We start from the raw sequence: 14,233 nt of genomic DNA on the forward strand, positions 1-14,233 counted from the left end.
AAAAAAGGATCAAATAAAATCTCTAGAAGGGGGAAGTATAGTCATGGAAGTGAAAAATTTAACATGAACTAATTAGGATTAGACAGAGGATGAGACACAGCTGAGAAGAGAATTGGTGAACTGGAAAGGAGATAAAAATGCATTTCTCTGGAAGCAGTGGAGAGAGACAAAGCAATGGAGACTACAAAAGCAAAACCAAGAGAGATGTGGGTGAAATGAGGAGGCCTAACGTGCGTGTGATCAGAGAGCCAAAAGGAAGCATTGGAATAGGGGAGACCCCAGTTCAAAGAGAGAATGGCTAAGTTTCCCAGAATCGTTGAAAAGCTCCAACCCTCAAATTCAGAACGCTCAGTAAATCCAAGCAGGCTAAATAATAAAGAGATTTCCACCCAAACTCACCATGACCAAACTACAGAATATCATAGACAAAGAGAAAAATCTTAGAAGCCGCCAGAGATAAAAGAGAGGTTACCTAAAAAGAAATGTCAAATAGACCAATGGTACTCTTCTCAAAGAAGCTCTGGAAGCCAGAGGACGAGAGAATAACACCTTCAAAAAGCTGAGAGGAGATATCTGTCACAGAGAATTCTATAACTTCTGAAACTATTTTTCAAGAAGGAGAGCAAAATAAAGACGTGTTCGGACAAACAAAATGTCAGAGTTTGCAACCAGGACCCTCACTAAAGGAAATCGTGGAAAATAAATCTCAGGAAAGAGGAAGATGATCTTAGCCAGAAGGTCTCCTACGTAGAGAGTGAACGAAGAAAGGCTGAAAGGGGGAGGATATTTCGACCAACAACCACTGTTTGATGTGTTCGGTTATGGCATTAAAATGAACGAGAGAGACTAGAAGTACAACTGCAGAAGAGGTGACCAGAGGGGATGGGAGAGATGGGAGGAGGGTAGAGACAGAACCGAGGATGACAATGACGTGCTAAATATTCATGTTACACTTTCTAGGGTAATTATAACTGGATGGAAATAGCGTTTATTATAACTTTCTCGTTCATAGGGAAAAACAGAATCATGGCGGGGGCTGTCAGTAAATGCAACTGAAAGCAAGAAGAGAAAGAAAGGAAGAGGAGGGACGGGGAATATGAGGACCAGAGAGCTAGCAGCCGGTCCCAGGTCACGCAGCAAGCTGGAGGCATCCCGCAGATTCCCGGACTTCAGTTCCAGTGCTTTCCCTCCCCCAGCTGAGCATCTTTCTCGGTCTAAATGGGGATTCTGAGAGCAGTAATCTAGACCCTGGCAGACTTCCCAACTGCAGTGGGGCCACAGCGCTCGGGAGATGCACGCAGAGGTCTATGTGATCACCAGATGCAGCATGCTAACCCTCCCTGTGTGCAGTGACCGACTGGATCTCACAAGAACTCCATGAGATGGGACATAGTGACGTGCTCCTCTGCAGATGTGCTCCCCAGAAGTAATGTCCCCAGGGTCACACAGCTGCCATCCTGCCTTGGTGCTCCTGGCTGGGTACTGGACTGTGCTTACCAACATCTGCCTGCAGGCTCTCGGAAGTAGGCAGTGTCCTGGAATGATCCTAATTACAGCTTGCATCCCAAACAATACATAAAACAGCCATAAAGGCTGTTTTGGGCTGCTTGGGGGAAATTTGAATATGTTCTCGATATTAAATGATGTTATTGTAGCACGGTTTTGTGTCTTGAATGCGATCGTGATATTGGGGTTATGTAAGAGGCTGTCCTTAGGAGACAGATGCTTGAGTATGTCGCAGAGACGTGTCCTGGTGTTGGGGACTTTCAAATATTTCCAGGAATGAAATACAAAAGGGGCAATGAAGCAAATCCGACAGAGTGAACCCTATGTGCCTATGGCTGTATCAATAGCAAACCACCCACAAACTTAAAATGACAGCTATTTACAGTCTCTTGCCAGCCCATGATCATCAGCCAGGCGGAGCTATTGCCCAGAGCTTGCCTGGAGTCCGTCAGCAGCTGGTGGGTGGGCTGGACCTGCGGGTCTAGGGTGACCCCAGCTTATGTAGCATGGCTCTCCCTCAGCATCCCCGGGAATGGCTGTCCCAGAGGCCCCGTGGCAGTGGCAATGGTCCGAGAGAGGAAGAAGACAAGGGAACACAGTGTTTCCCAGCTGTTTCTTGTATCCGATGTGTTGCTATCCCGTTGGTCAAAGCATATCACATGACCAAGCCTAGCTTCAGAGTGGGACACTGGGAGACAAGTTACCATGCTGTATTACTATCTTTGTTTAAAGGTAGATGTGAAATCTTTCAAAACAGAGTCAGAGTGGTGCCACGGTGATAAGATAGCACTGCACATCTATTAGAATGGCCAAACTCCAGGAGGCCAGCGCCGGCGAGGATAAGAGGGTCGGGAACTTTCCCTCTGCTGGGGGGATTGTAAAACGGTACAGCCACCTCGGAAGCTGCGAAGCAATTTCTCCTGAAATTAACTATGCTCTTCACATAGATCCAGCCATCGCCAGCCTTGGGATTTATCCAAGTGAACTGGAAATGTGTGACTACCCAAAAAAGCCGCCCGTGGATGTTTATAGCAGCTTCATTCCTTATTGTCAAAACTTGGGAGGAAAGAAGACGTCTTTCAGATGAATGGATAACGCTGTGGTACATCCAGACAGAGGAATATTATTCAGCGTTAAAAATAAACAAGCTACTGAGTCCTGCAAAGATGCAAAGGAGCCTTAGATGCATATGACTTCATGAGAGAAGCTGAAAAGACAGTGTGCTTCTCTGATACTCTGAAGAACAAAGCCATGGAGACTCTGAGATGAGAGGTTGCTGGGGTGGCTGTGGGGCAGGAGGGAGGCACAGGCAGGGCCTGAAGAATTTGGAGGCAGGGAAAAATACTCAGCACAAGGAGGAACTGCCTCATGGTGCATTTATCCAAACCCACAGAAGGAACGATGCCCAGAGTGAATCTGGATGTAAACTTGGACTCTGGGTTCATCTATTGTGGACCACTCTGCTTAGGGCAGGGAGAGGATGAGGAGTCTCCGTGCCTTCTTAATTTTTCTGTGAATTTAAGACTGGTCTTTAAAAAATGTCTCAAAGAAGCCAGGCATGGTGGCGCACGCCTGTAATCCCAGCACTCGGGAGGCTGAGGCAGGAGGACTGCTGTGAGTTTGAGATCAGCCTGGGCTACATAGTGAGTTCCAGGTCAGTCTCGACTATAGTGAGACCCTGTCTCAAAAAAACAAAAAAAATTTTTTGAAGTCTCAAAAAGGAAGCCAGAAGGGCAAAGTCTCATTTTAAAAAACCAATACAATCCCTTCGTTCCTCTACTTTACTACCTCCATGGAAAGACACATACAAGAGCATTGACTGCAGTGTACCTAGTAGGCGAAGCCCCAAACCACGATGTCCACCAACCATAGCAGAGAGGTATTAGGTGATCTCTGTTCCTGCTGGAGAATAGTACACAGTCATGAAAAAGAGTCAGTCAGCCACATGCAGGACATGAATTGAGTTTTACAGATGATGGTGAGAGAAAAAGGGGAAACTCAGACGAGTCCTTGCTGTATAGTCCAAGCTTGTGAATTCAAGGAGAGAAGGGACAGGGTGGGGACACGCAGGAACGTTTTGGGGGTGCTACCCATGCTCTATGTCTTGATCGGGGTGGTGGTTGCATGGATGTTTACATGTGAAAACATTATCGAACTGGATCCATAAGATTTGTGCACATGCAAACACCCAAAGTTGGATTTCTTCCTTCTTTTCTTTCTTCCTTCCTTTTTCCTTTCTTCTCCCTTTCTTCCTTCCTCTTTTCCTTTCTTTCCTTCTGCACTGGCAGTTGAACCTGAGCCCTTTTCACTGAGCTACATCCCCCTTTTAAGATGTTTTATTTCAAGACAGGGTCTCCCTAAGTTGCTAAATTGTCTGGGTTGGGCTTGAACTTGTGAGCGTCCTGCGTCAGCCTCCCTGCATGCTGGGATTCCGGGTGTGTCCCACTGTACCTGGCTGAAGACTCGGTTTCTTGGTGCTCCCAAATAAGATCTAAATCTCTTGAAACTCAGCTCAATTCAATTCAACGGGGCAGGTTTATTCTTCTCTCTCCAACGTGGCAGAGACAGCAAGCAACATAATCTGCTTAGCATCTCTTCCCACCTGGCACCAGAGCTCGATAAACGTGTGCTGATCTGCATGGGGACCTCAAGGATGAGGACCTTCAGGGTCCCCTGGCATCGGATGGTGACATCCTTGGTCCAGGAGCTTCTTCCAGGCCCACTTTGGGGACCGTGTCCCCCTTCTTCGTCTTTTCCACCCCTCGCTGTCGCACTTTACAGTCGTTATCAAACATAATGATTCTTACCCTGGAGAGAAAAAGAAATTGGTTCCATTTTATATTTTATGGCCTCCAAAAGGACATTTTTTACCTTCCCACAGTCTGCAGCCAGTAGGAACAGGACAATAAATTTCAGCAAAGATTCCCACTGAGATAGATGGTCCAGCCAGGGACCACAGTCTTCCAAGCAGGGAACAAGAGAATAAACAAGCAGTCGTTGCCGCTCTGCCAATCCTGTTCCCAGCGCGTGGGTGGGAGGGCGGTGGCTCCAGGCCCCAGAAGCCGAGGGGGGGGGCAGGTGCGTGGGTGGAGGAGCAAAGGCCTGAGCTTCCTGCCCTTTCCCCAGCTCCCCTCTCATTCAAAGATGACACAGATGCTTATCGGGCACCTGCAACACCGACAGATGCTTATTGGGTACCTGCTGCATGTCTGCCACGTGCCTTATCAGTGCTGCTTCCCACAGCCCTGTAACAGACAGGCATGGCTGCCCATGTTTCGGATGAGGGGCCCTGGGCCTAGCTATCTAGGGAGCTTTAGCTATAGAAGGGGAGGCCACTGGATGCCAGCGTGGCCTTTCCAGCATCCAATCAATGCATCCATCTGTGGCTTCCCTGCACTTCCCAAAGAATTGGCTAAAGAGACCTTGGGGCAGATGGCAGTGGAAGGGCCAGGGCCATTGCAGGACCAGCTGTGGGCTGAGCCACCTCCGAGCGCCCACTGGAGGCCTGACCCAGAGTTCTCCTGCACACTGGCCTCACAGGAGCAGCCGCCACAGCTGTGGTCTCTTTCTGGCTGTCACCGTGTGACTGGTACAAGCATCAGGGTCCCCAGAGAGCCTGCTGCCTGGCACGAAGTCACACAGTAAAGGCACAAGCAGGACGGGAACCTGAGGGCCCTGACTCGGAGCACAGGGTCCTGATTCTTCCCCCACACCCTGCCCCCACCCATCTCCCAAATATTTCCTATCATTTTCTTTCTAACTCACTTGGAAAATGTGGGCCTCGCTCTTGGTTATTTAATAACAAGATCACAGAGTTGTAAAACCTCGCACTCGTGAAGTAAATCAGTCACACAATACCGCAGATCGTGTGATTTCCATATATATGAAATTTCCAGAACAGGAAATCCACAGAGACAGGAAGTAGATTAGCGGAGCCAGGACAGGGGTTGGGAGGGACGGGAAGGACTCCTACATAGGGGAGGGGAGAGCTCTACAGCTGCCTGTCGCAGCGATGGCTTCACAACCGTGAACAAAAGCCATCGAGCCATGCACTTCAAGCGGTATGTAAATTGTATCTCGATCAAACTGCTGCTTGAAAAAAATCACCAGCCTCTCTCGCCCATTTCCCTGCCTGTAAACCGGTGATTGCGAGGCTGCTCTTGCCGCTGTAAGAAACACGGTTTGTTATTTTACTTTCGCTAGTTTACATTTACGGAGCCACACAGCAAACATAAGGGACGGCGCAGTGGAAAGGAAGCAGCCGACTAAACGACACCGCCTATGTCGGGGGTGGACACGAAGGTGGACAACGAGGATTTAGAAAGAAACATTGGGTAGAGTTTCAAGGGGACCGCGGTGGAGAGGACAGAGCCGGAGGGTGCATTCATCCACCAGGCGCTGCTATAACAAGTTGCCTGAGGGTGCAAGCTGGATAAAGAGGTTTTCCAGTGACAACGAAGGTCCAAATAGCACAGTGATACCATCCTGGAGAGGACCGGGTTGGGTGACAACGCGGCAGAGAAGCGGGAAAAGGAAGAGACCACAAGCAGGAGGGGTCAAGCATTCCAGGCGGCCTTGCTTCCTAACAACTTGCACCCTCAAGGCTCCAGGAGACCAGTGCTGATCTCGTCCTGTTATCACATCCCCTTCCAGTGGACCCCGCCCCTCAGAGTTCACCACCTGGACACCGAGACACTGGGCCAAACAGTCCAGTGCCTGCTCCTCTGGGGGACAAACACACCCGAACCGTAGCAGATGCAGTGGGTTGACACGGGTGCTGGGAAACTTCAAACAGAGGCTGAAGGAGTGAACCATGTAGCTACCTAAAGGAAGAGAGTTAGGACAGAGTGCAGCAAGAGCAAATGCCCTGAGGCAGGATGAGTTTTCGGGATCTAAGGAATAGCTGAGAGGCCAGAGGGGCTGGAGAGGGGAAGAGGTGGCTCCACCCAGGGTAGAGACAGCCAGCTGGTAAGAAGTTGCTGGGGTCTGTTATCCTCTGAAGGCAGGGCTGACAGGATTTCCTGATGGAGGGACTGTAGATGGCAGAGCTGGCCAGGTGACAAGCTTTAGGACTGAGCACCTTGGAAGTGGGGGTGTTGTCCCCTGAGACCAGAGGCTGGGGTGACACAAAGGAGCCGAGTTTGGATAGGTGGCACTGGGACAGAGGCCACCTTTGGGCAGACAAACACGGACAAAGCTCTCTGAGCTGGTGGCATCCATATCTAGGCTGTCAGGAGGGAGCCCCGCGACTCCCACAGTGCCCGAGAGACTGCCTGGAGAAGGCGCTGGAGGCACTGGAAGTAGGAGAGGCAGGGAAGTGAGGAGAGGCCGAGGAAGGCAGCCACCTGCATCCATATCTAGGCTGTCAGGAGGGAGCCCCGCGACTCCCACAGTGCCCGAGAGACTGCCTGCTGCATCCTGTGATGGCCTGGAGAAGGCGCTGGAGGCACTGGAAGTAGGAGAGGCAGGGAAGTGAGGAGAGACCGAGGAAGGCAGCCACAGGGAACTCTCAGCACGGAGGGCCCAGGCTGCCCTCCCGAGCTCCAAGGCCCTTACTGACCTGAATTCTGTCACCGGGTCCTGCTAGGTGCTGCTCACTGCAGGCGCCGGCACGCCCATGCACAAAAGCAAACTTCATCCCAGCAGGAGGGGAGTGAGCTCAGGGAACAAACACAATAAAGTAGTGAGGGTCGCGGTGCCTTGGAAAGCAGCGCTGGCTACGCAGGGAAAAGAAGGAAGGCAGAGGAGGTGGAGAGGTAGGGAGAAGGAGGACTGAAGGGGGATAGGCTGGTGGAGGGGGCAGCATTTGGACAAAACTGGAGGAAGCAGGGTGAGGCCCACCGGGAACACGGCCCCTCCCTTGCTTGACTCCCTGCTCCCAGCTGCCCTGCTTCCCTACAAAGTCCCCTGCCACTTTCTCCTCTATCTTTCGCTGTTCCCGGCCCCTCCCCTGCCTCCCTATCCTTTCCTCCCTGTCGTCTCCCTCCTGTGTCCTCTACCTCTTTCTTGTCGCTGCCCTTGCTGGGAGACAGAAGTGAGAACGAAAAGCCAAAAACAGCAAGGAGGAAGAAGCTCCCACCCAGGGAAGGGGCTCTGTGCAGCCTGGGGCAGGGGACTGGAGCTGCCCAGAGTTCTGGGGTGGGACCTGTACCCCAGGAGGATCACAGGCCTGTGACTCTTTTATGAGAAGTAAGAAATATGATCTAGCAGATTAGAGGAAACACGTGGCTTATTTCCCCTTGCTACCATGGCCAATTAGAAAAAGGGAAATTAAATCACAAAGCCTGGGCCATGTCTGTTCAACAGACTAAGAGCAGGTATTCGTCCAGCCCTGCATAGAAGGAGTGGATCCAGAGCCCTCCTGACTCGGGCACTTCGTGAGTACCTCTGGACTATCAAGTCCCAGGGACCTTCCTGTCTCCCCCGCAAGTCCACCCCTCCCATCAGGACAGGTGACCACCAGGGTGAAGAGTGGGGTGAGAAAAACACACTCACCCAAGCCAGCCTGTCCATTGGGACTGCGCTGAGCAGCTGGAAGTTCCAGAAGGTTCCAGAAAGGACCAGAAGGGAGGTGCATCCCCCTCCCCGTATCGTAGACCTTGGACCTAGACAGGACATGTCAACTTCAGAGTCAGCAGGAATGACATCACACACACAGAACAGACAGGCACACCACGGTGAGAGCTGGCAAAGAAGATAGGGGGCAGGCGTCTACTGAGTCCAGGGAGCAGGGGTTGGAGGCTGGTTCTAACCCACCATGCCCTGCCCCGTCTGCTCCGTACAGCATATAGGGAGAGGATGGACCTGAGACTGGCTGCATGAGCATCCTAGTGGCCGAGGAGAGAGGTGGGTCCTGCGGTGGGCAGGGTGGGCACAGTAGGCTCCTCTCTGGATGCCCCCAGCATGTGACTGCCATTTCCATCTTCTGGTGACCTTATTCCAAGTGTCCTAGAAGCCGGATGAGCGGGAGTCAGGGTCATCAGATGTGCTCACTGTAATCAATTACTTGATCAATTTAATTTACATAGCATAGCACACAAGCAAGCATCAGATCCCCCATGATCTAGTGACAAACCCACCAGCGTTTATATCTCACACACAAAAGTTCAGAGGTAGCCATCAGAGGCTGGGAAGGTCTTCCCATCAAGCCATCAGGCACGCAGGCTCCTTCTTTGTTTCTGCTCCTCCATCCTAGAAGTCACCTCTTGGTTTGAGATGGCTGCTGGTGTTCCAGCTATCACAACTATAATCTAGGCAGCAGGATGGAGGGAGGGAGAGAGAAGAGACAAAAAGGAACAGCGCCTCTCTTCTGAAAGGATTTTCTACGTATCCAGTATTTCACTTCTACTGAACTTTCAGCGGCCAGAACTTAGCCACAGGTAAGTTCCCCTGAGAGCCTTGGTTGAACTGAGGACAGTTCCAGAGCATGTGAACTGGGACATGTGATAGCAGGTCCTGGTCCTGGAACTGTCACCCTTGCCCCAGTCACCAGCTCTGAGGGAAAGGGTCAGGCTGTGAGCCCAGCCCGCCTGTCTCTGTGACTTGTGCTCTTAGTTACTACCCCACACTATATCCTTAAATTCCGGTTCCAGCTTCACACCTTACCAGCCATGGGAACCTAGCAAAGCCCTCTGAGCCTCAGCTCTTACATCCATAAAGTGGGAGAACTAATAGCAGCCACCTCGAGTGGCTGGATGTGGAGCAAGTCAGATTATTAATGGAAATAGATGAAGATCGTGCATGAAGCAGATCAAGAAACCAAGGCTCTGAGCCTGTGGAACATGAGTTAAAATCACAAGAGAGGTGCTGGGCCCCACTGCTGCCCTGATGGAACAGCCCATTCTGCTGTAAGTGAGGGGTCCCTGAGGTCCCTGCAAAAGACCACTCCACAGCACAGTAAGGGGAGCACTTTCCAAAGTCCTCATCTCCAAGGAGCCCATGGGCCTCCTGGTGCTTCTCCTCAATGAGATACTCAGCGCAGGTCTGGCTGGGCTCTGTTCTCATCTCCTTCCTGTCTCTGTCCCATTGCCCCCGGCATCTGCTGGTTCAGAGAGGAGCAGCCTGCAGAAGGAGGTTGCCCATTGCCATGGAAACCAGGGCTAGAACCCAGCACCCTGCAGCTCCCAGGATGGAGGATGTGCTGCCTCTGAGTCCTAAGTCCCCAGATGTCCTCCCAGCGTGTGCACACGTACACACATATACACGCATTCTCAGAAGGCAGCCAGCTGACTTACTGGGACCAAGTGTCCCTGGCTAGTGGGAGACTGGAGAAACTTGTCTCACAGTCAAGGACAGCAAAGGAAAGGGTTGATCCGAAGGGGCCAGGACAGATCACTGAGGACAGTCGTTGGCTGTCACACTCAGGAAACCACCCTCCTGGGCTAGTGCATGGCTATGAGTAGAAGCCACACCCCAGCAAGAGATCAGATCCTCCAGGAGGCAAATGAGTCTTGCAACTCCCAGAGCAACAATGCGACCCAGGCAAGGTCCTCAGTGGAGGCAGTGAGGCTGACTTATTTGTTACAGTAAAGCAAAACAGATTACTGTCCAAGGGACAAATCTAGCACACATTGCCTTAGCCACCTGATCAAATGTCAGGTCACCAAAAATGAGACGAACCAACACTGCACGCCTCCTTAGGTGATAGGATAACGAAGACACAGCAACCCCCTTTGGCATTCTCAGCAGAAACTTGAACTGAGTGGAACAGCAGAAAATAGCCAGATGTCTTCAGGTAGTGGGGCATTTTCCAAGCCGTCTGATATGGACTCTTCAAAGTGTCAATTACAAAAAAGACCAAAAGATGAGACTGAAGGAGACTAAAGGGCTGTGACAATTATGCAATGCGCCAGTGGTAAGTGGATCTCGGATGGGGATAAAACAGCTATCACAGGCATTTCTGAAACAGTTGGAGAAATCTGAATATGAACAGTACACCGGATAGCATTGCAGGATCCATGTTAAAGTCCTTGGGTCTGATAATTACTTCTTTAGCTGACATGGAAGACAGTCCTGCTTCATAGGAATACATGTGGATTATTTGGGAGCCCAGAGTCTGGTGTTTGCAACCTGCTTTCCAATGATCAGAAGAGAGAAGAGAGAGAGAAAGAGGGACCAGTGCTGACACTGGGTAAATCTGTGTGAGGGACAGACAGACATGCGAGGGACTGTGCTTTCAACTTTTCTTTAGGTTTGAAACGTTCAAAATCTTAAACACTTAGAAGAAAAGATTCTTCAAAGAGGAGTCCAATAATCCCAGATGTTTCCCAATGTTTCTGCGCATTTCTGCAGCAAGGAGTGGACGCCTCTTCCATCCCTTGTGGTCCCCTGGGCCCGTGGGTCTGGTCTTCACCTGCATGAGGTAGGTTGTGGTTTACCAGGCCGAGTCCCCCCAGCTGGGCTCCACCCAGAGAGGGAACCCTCCATGGCACCCGATGTGGGTAGCAAGGGTAGTGCAGGTTTGGGGTCGGGTGTGGCCAATCTGTCCAAGGCTTTTTGGCTTGCTTCAGATGGAAATCATGAACTGGCGGAGGACAACTTCGTTCACAGTCCTGACACTGGGTTCAGGATGGTTCACCCGACGACACCGGGTAATGCCGGATGCCAGCTGTTGTGCTGGACACTGTAGGTAAGCTCCATGCAGTGCTGGACCCCGTAAGTCAACCGTACCACGTGCTGGTCTCTGGAGCTCTTCGGTGCTTACAGCTCTGAATGTTTACTGATCTTTCTTTTGAGGATCACCCTGTCGACACTACTCATGCTAGAAATTCAGCGCAGGATTGACAGGACTCTTGGAACCCACACTACCCAGGTCAGCTTTACAGGGACACCAACCAGAGCGGCACAGCAGGGTCTGTGCACAGGGAGACCTGCTAGACTAAACCCTGGGAGGGGCTGGGGAGCCACTCAGGTAGCAGCCAGCAGACTTTGTCAGTGAGCGGCAGGGCTGAGGGCTTGCTGAGAGTGTGGCTGTGCGGATGGGGGCCCAGCTCCCTCCCTTCTGGGTCTTAGCCACCTCAGGGTGCCTTCCCCTTCCTCCAAAAGGCAACAGTACTGCCTGCGGTGGCAGGGGTGGGCGAGGGGCACGCTGGCCACCAGCCGAGCCACTCCCCGCCTCTGCTGGCACAGGGAGAAATGAGTCAAGGGCTTTGGAGAAAACTTAGTGTCTGGCATCCTCTTCTGGAAACCTCCCTTGGTTTCGTGACACACACACTTGCAGCCCACTTCATGTATCACAGCTGCTCCTCCCCTCCTCCTGTCGCCTTCTCCCTCCTCCCCTCCTCTTTTCTTGCGCCTCTCAGCCGCCCAGTAACACACTTTCCCTTTGAAGTCGCCAGCCACTACGGGCTAAACAACCAAGGCACCTCCACAAGGTTGATGCCTAGATTGCTTCTGGGAAAGCCACCTTCCGCCTGCCTCCCTGGGAACCTGACTCTCTACAAAGCCCTAACACCCTCACTCCTCGGTCAGTGACAGTGACAGCTACTACCCTCCGAGCATGAACCATGTGCCACACACCACGCCCAACACTGGTGCTCCGGAACTGGAGACTGAAGATGGCTGATGAACCTGCCCAGGGTCCGAAGCAAGGAAAGGGGGACCCTACCCAGGCCACGATTTATCAGCTGCTTTCCAACTTGGCCAAAGAATGTGAAACTGCAGGTGGCCTGAGCCGTCTGAACTTTACACTGCAAATGTCTTTGGGCCCAGGCCTGGGTGGAGCAAGCAAACTAGAGGAAAGGACTAGAGAGACTGTGATGTTGGAAGTTGGCAGTAGTTGGAGAAAGTTCGCGCTCACACCTCAGCTGAGTGGCCCCCACTGCAGAACACAGATCCTGGGCATCAGGAAGATGCGGGGTGCTCCCTTAATGCAGGATCGCCACCCCACAATCATGACCTGACTCTGCAGCCTGGCCCCAGAGGTTTAGCTTCCTTCACGCCCCTCCTGGCTCCAAGCAAGCAGGGTGACTCTGGGGAAATAAACCGGGAAAGAGTCCGGAAATTTAATTAAAAGTAGCAACAATGAAGGGCACACTGTAAAACAGGAGATGGTTGAATTGCTTGGAAGTGGAAGAGGGCAGCAGAGGAGCAGAGGCCTGGGAGAGGAGAGGAGAGGAAGAAAGGGAGGAGAGGAGAGGCTGGGGACAGGACAGAAAAGGCCTGGGAGATTTTTGATCTGGACTGCATCTGATTTCTTCTGAAATGTGAAAGCAGATCCATTCTGGCTGGGGTCTCTGAGTCAGGTGGGAAGAGAGACTGGGGACCAGGAGTAGAGAGAGAGAGAGGCAGAAAGACAAGAACCAATGCTTTTGAATGTACTCTTGTAGGTCAGTACTCTCCCGAGGAAATTCCCTAAGAAAAGGTCGGAGCGGTTGGCTTATCTACCCAAAGTCACACAGTCAAAGAGCCGTGAGTTCACCTTCCCCTCAATCTGGACTGACATGGGTCTGTTTGGAACTTCACAGAACGGGATCCCTTCAATGGCGCCAAACAAGGTCCATGAAGAGAGCAACAAGGACCTTCTGAGGCCACACAAGTGAGCTGAGTCCAGCTGCCAGGGCTGAGCAAGAGAGCCCAAGAGGCAGACAGAACCATCAAACTCAGGAACTAGACTTTGAGTAACAACCCCCTTCCCAGAAGGAGAAAACATGACATGGGTGGGTCAAGAAAAGGGACCCAGAACCATCACACCCTGCTCCGTGGGCTCCCAAACTATCACTGCACCTTCTTTTGGTCACAACAGTCTTGAGTTCGACGCCCGATACTGTTTCTTGTGTTGTTTTGCTCTATCGCTGAAGCTCTCTGAGCCTCAGTTTCCCCTGCTTAAGAAGGCAGCTCTGGCTGTGTTATTCTCAGGTTGCTCCTTGAGCACCCCCATGGAGGATGGAAATGGGGGGCATCCCCTCTGCCAACCCACTCCTGTATCTCACCCCTCAGACACGTCAGATGTGCTGGAGGGAGCCCCCGTACGTGAAGCCCAGGGTGATTTCTTTTAGGAACAAAACAGGCTTCCCTGACGTACCTGCGTTATAGGTCTGGCGCTCGGAGGTGGGTGGAAATCTGTGATCCCCCCCGCAACTTTCCTGACTGCCTGCTTGGGCTGTGCTGTGAAGCTTTGGCTCCCACTCTTCTCAAATTCTGAGCTCATTTCCAAATCCGCTGAAGTAGGTGCAGGAGGTGGGCAGCCCTGGACCTACCTGCTGACCTCTTTGGTCTGGGTCCCAAGGTGGAGCAGAGAACAGCAGGAGTCAGCCTCATGTGAATCCACCTGTGTGGGTGATGGTTAAATTTGTGGTTTTTAAATCTTTATTAAGTTTATTGGTACATTTTAGGTATACAATACAGTTACATTCATCATTGGGATCTTGTGTCTTTACATGACTTATCTTGGTTCTTATTTTTTACCCATGCCCCAGCCCTCCCTTCACCCCCTCCACCCTTCCCTGTTTACAAAGACATCATTTCCATGGTTTTTTTTGTATATTTTTTCTTTTCTCTTTTTCCCTTTTCTCCTACCCCTCCCACTTCCTCTACTCTTTTAGACCTTTCCTTCTTATTACACAATATCAATTATATATTTTGATCCTTATTTACACTTTTAGTTTTTCACACTAGAAAAACTATTTGGTATTTATGCATGTATGACTCTTACTAATTACACTTAAGAATACGGCCTCAATGTGCATCTACTTAGCTATAAATATCTCTAGTTTCTCATTCTTCATGG

The 14,233-nt window shown here is 51.2% G+C and overlaps 2 long non-coding RNA genes across 2 annotated transcripts; one reads left to right on the top strand and one right to left on the bottom strand.

The window, feature by feature from the left end:
* Window positions 1–3,884: 3,884 nt before the first annotated feature.
* On the bottom strand, window positions 3,885–8,056 carry LOC104864874. Its single transcript, XR_781008.2, has 3 exons — window positions 8,002–8,056; window positions 7,067–7,164; window positions 3,885–4,314 (listed from the first exon to the last, which is right to left on the bottom strand). It is a non-coding gene; the product is annotated as an uncharacterized LOC104864874 (long non-coding RNA).
* A 52-nt stretch (window positions 8,057–8,108) lies between these two features.
* LOC104864873 lies at window positions 8,109–13,261 on the top strand. The gene is made up of 4 exons (XR_781007.2): window positions 8,109–8,183; window positions 8,291–8,352; window positions 8,702–8,885; window positions 12,972–13,261. It is a non-coding gene; the product is annotated as an uncharacterized LOC104864873 (long non-coding RNA).
* Window positions 13,262–14,233: the final 972 nt, after the last annotated feature.

This window comes from Fukomys damarensis, unplaced genomic scaffold (assembly GCF_012274545.1).
Source record: "Fukomys damarensis isolate Sample0158 unplaced genomic scaffold, DMR_v1.0_HiC HiC_scaffold_23, whole genome shotgun sequence".
Lineage (NCBI taxonomy): Eukaryota > Metazoa > Chordata > Mammalia > Rodentia > Bathyergidae > Fukomys > Fukomys damarensis.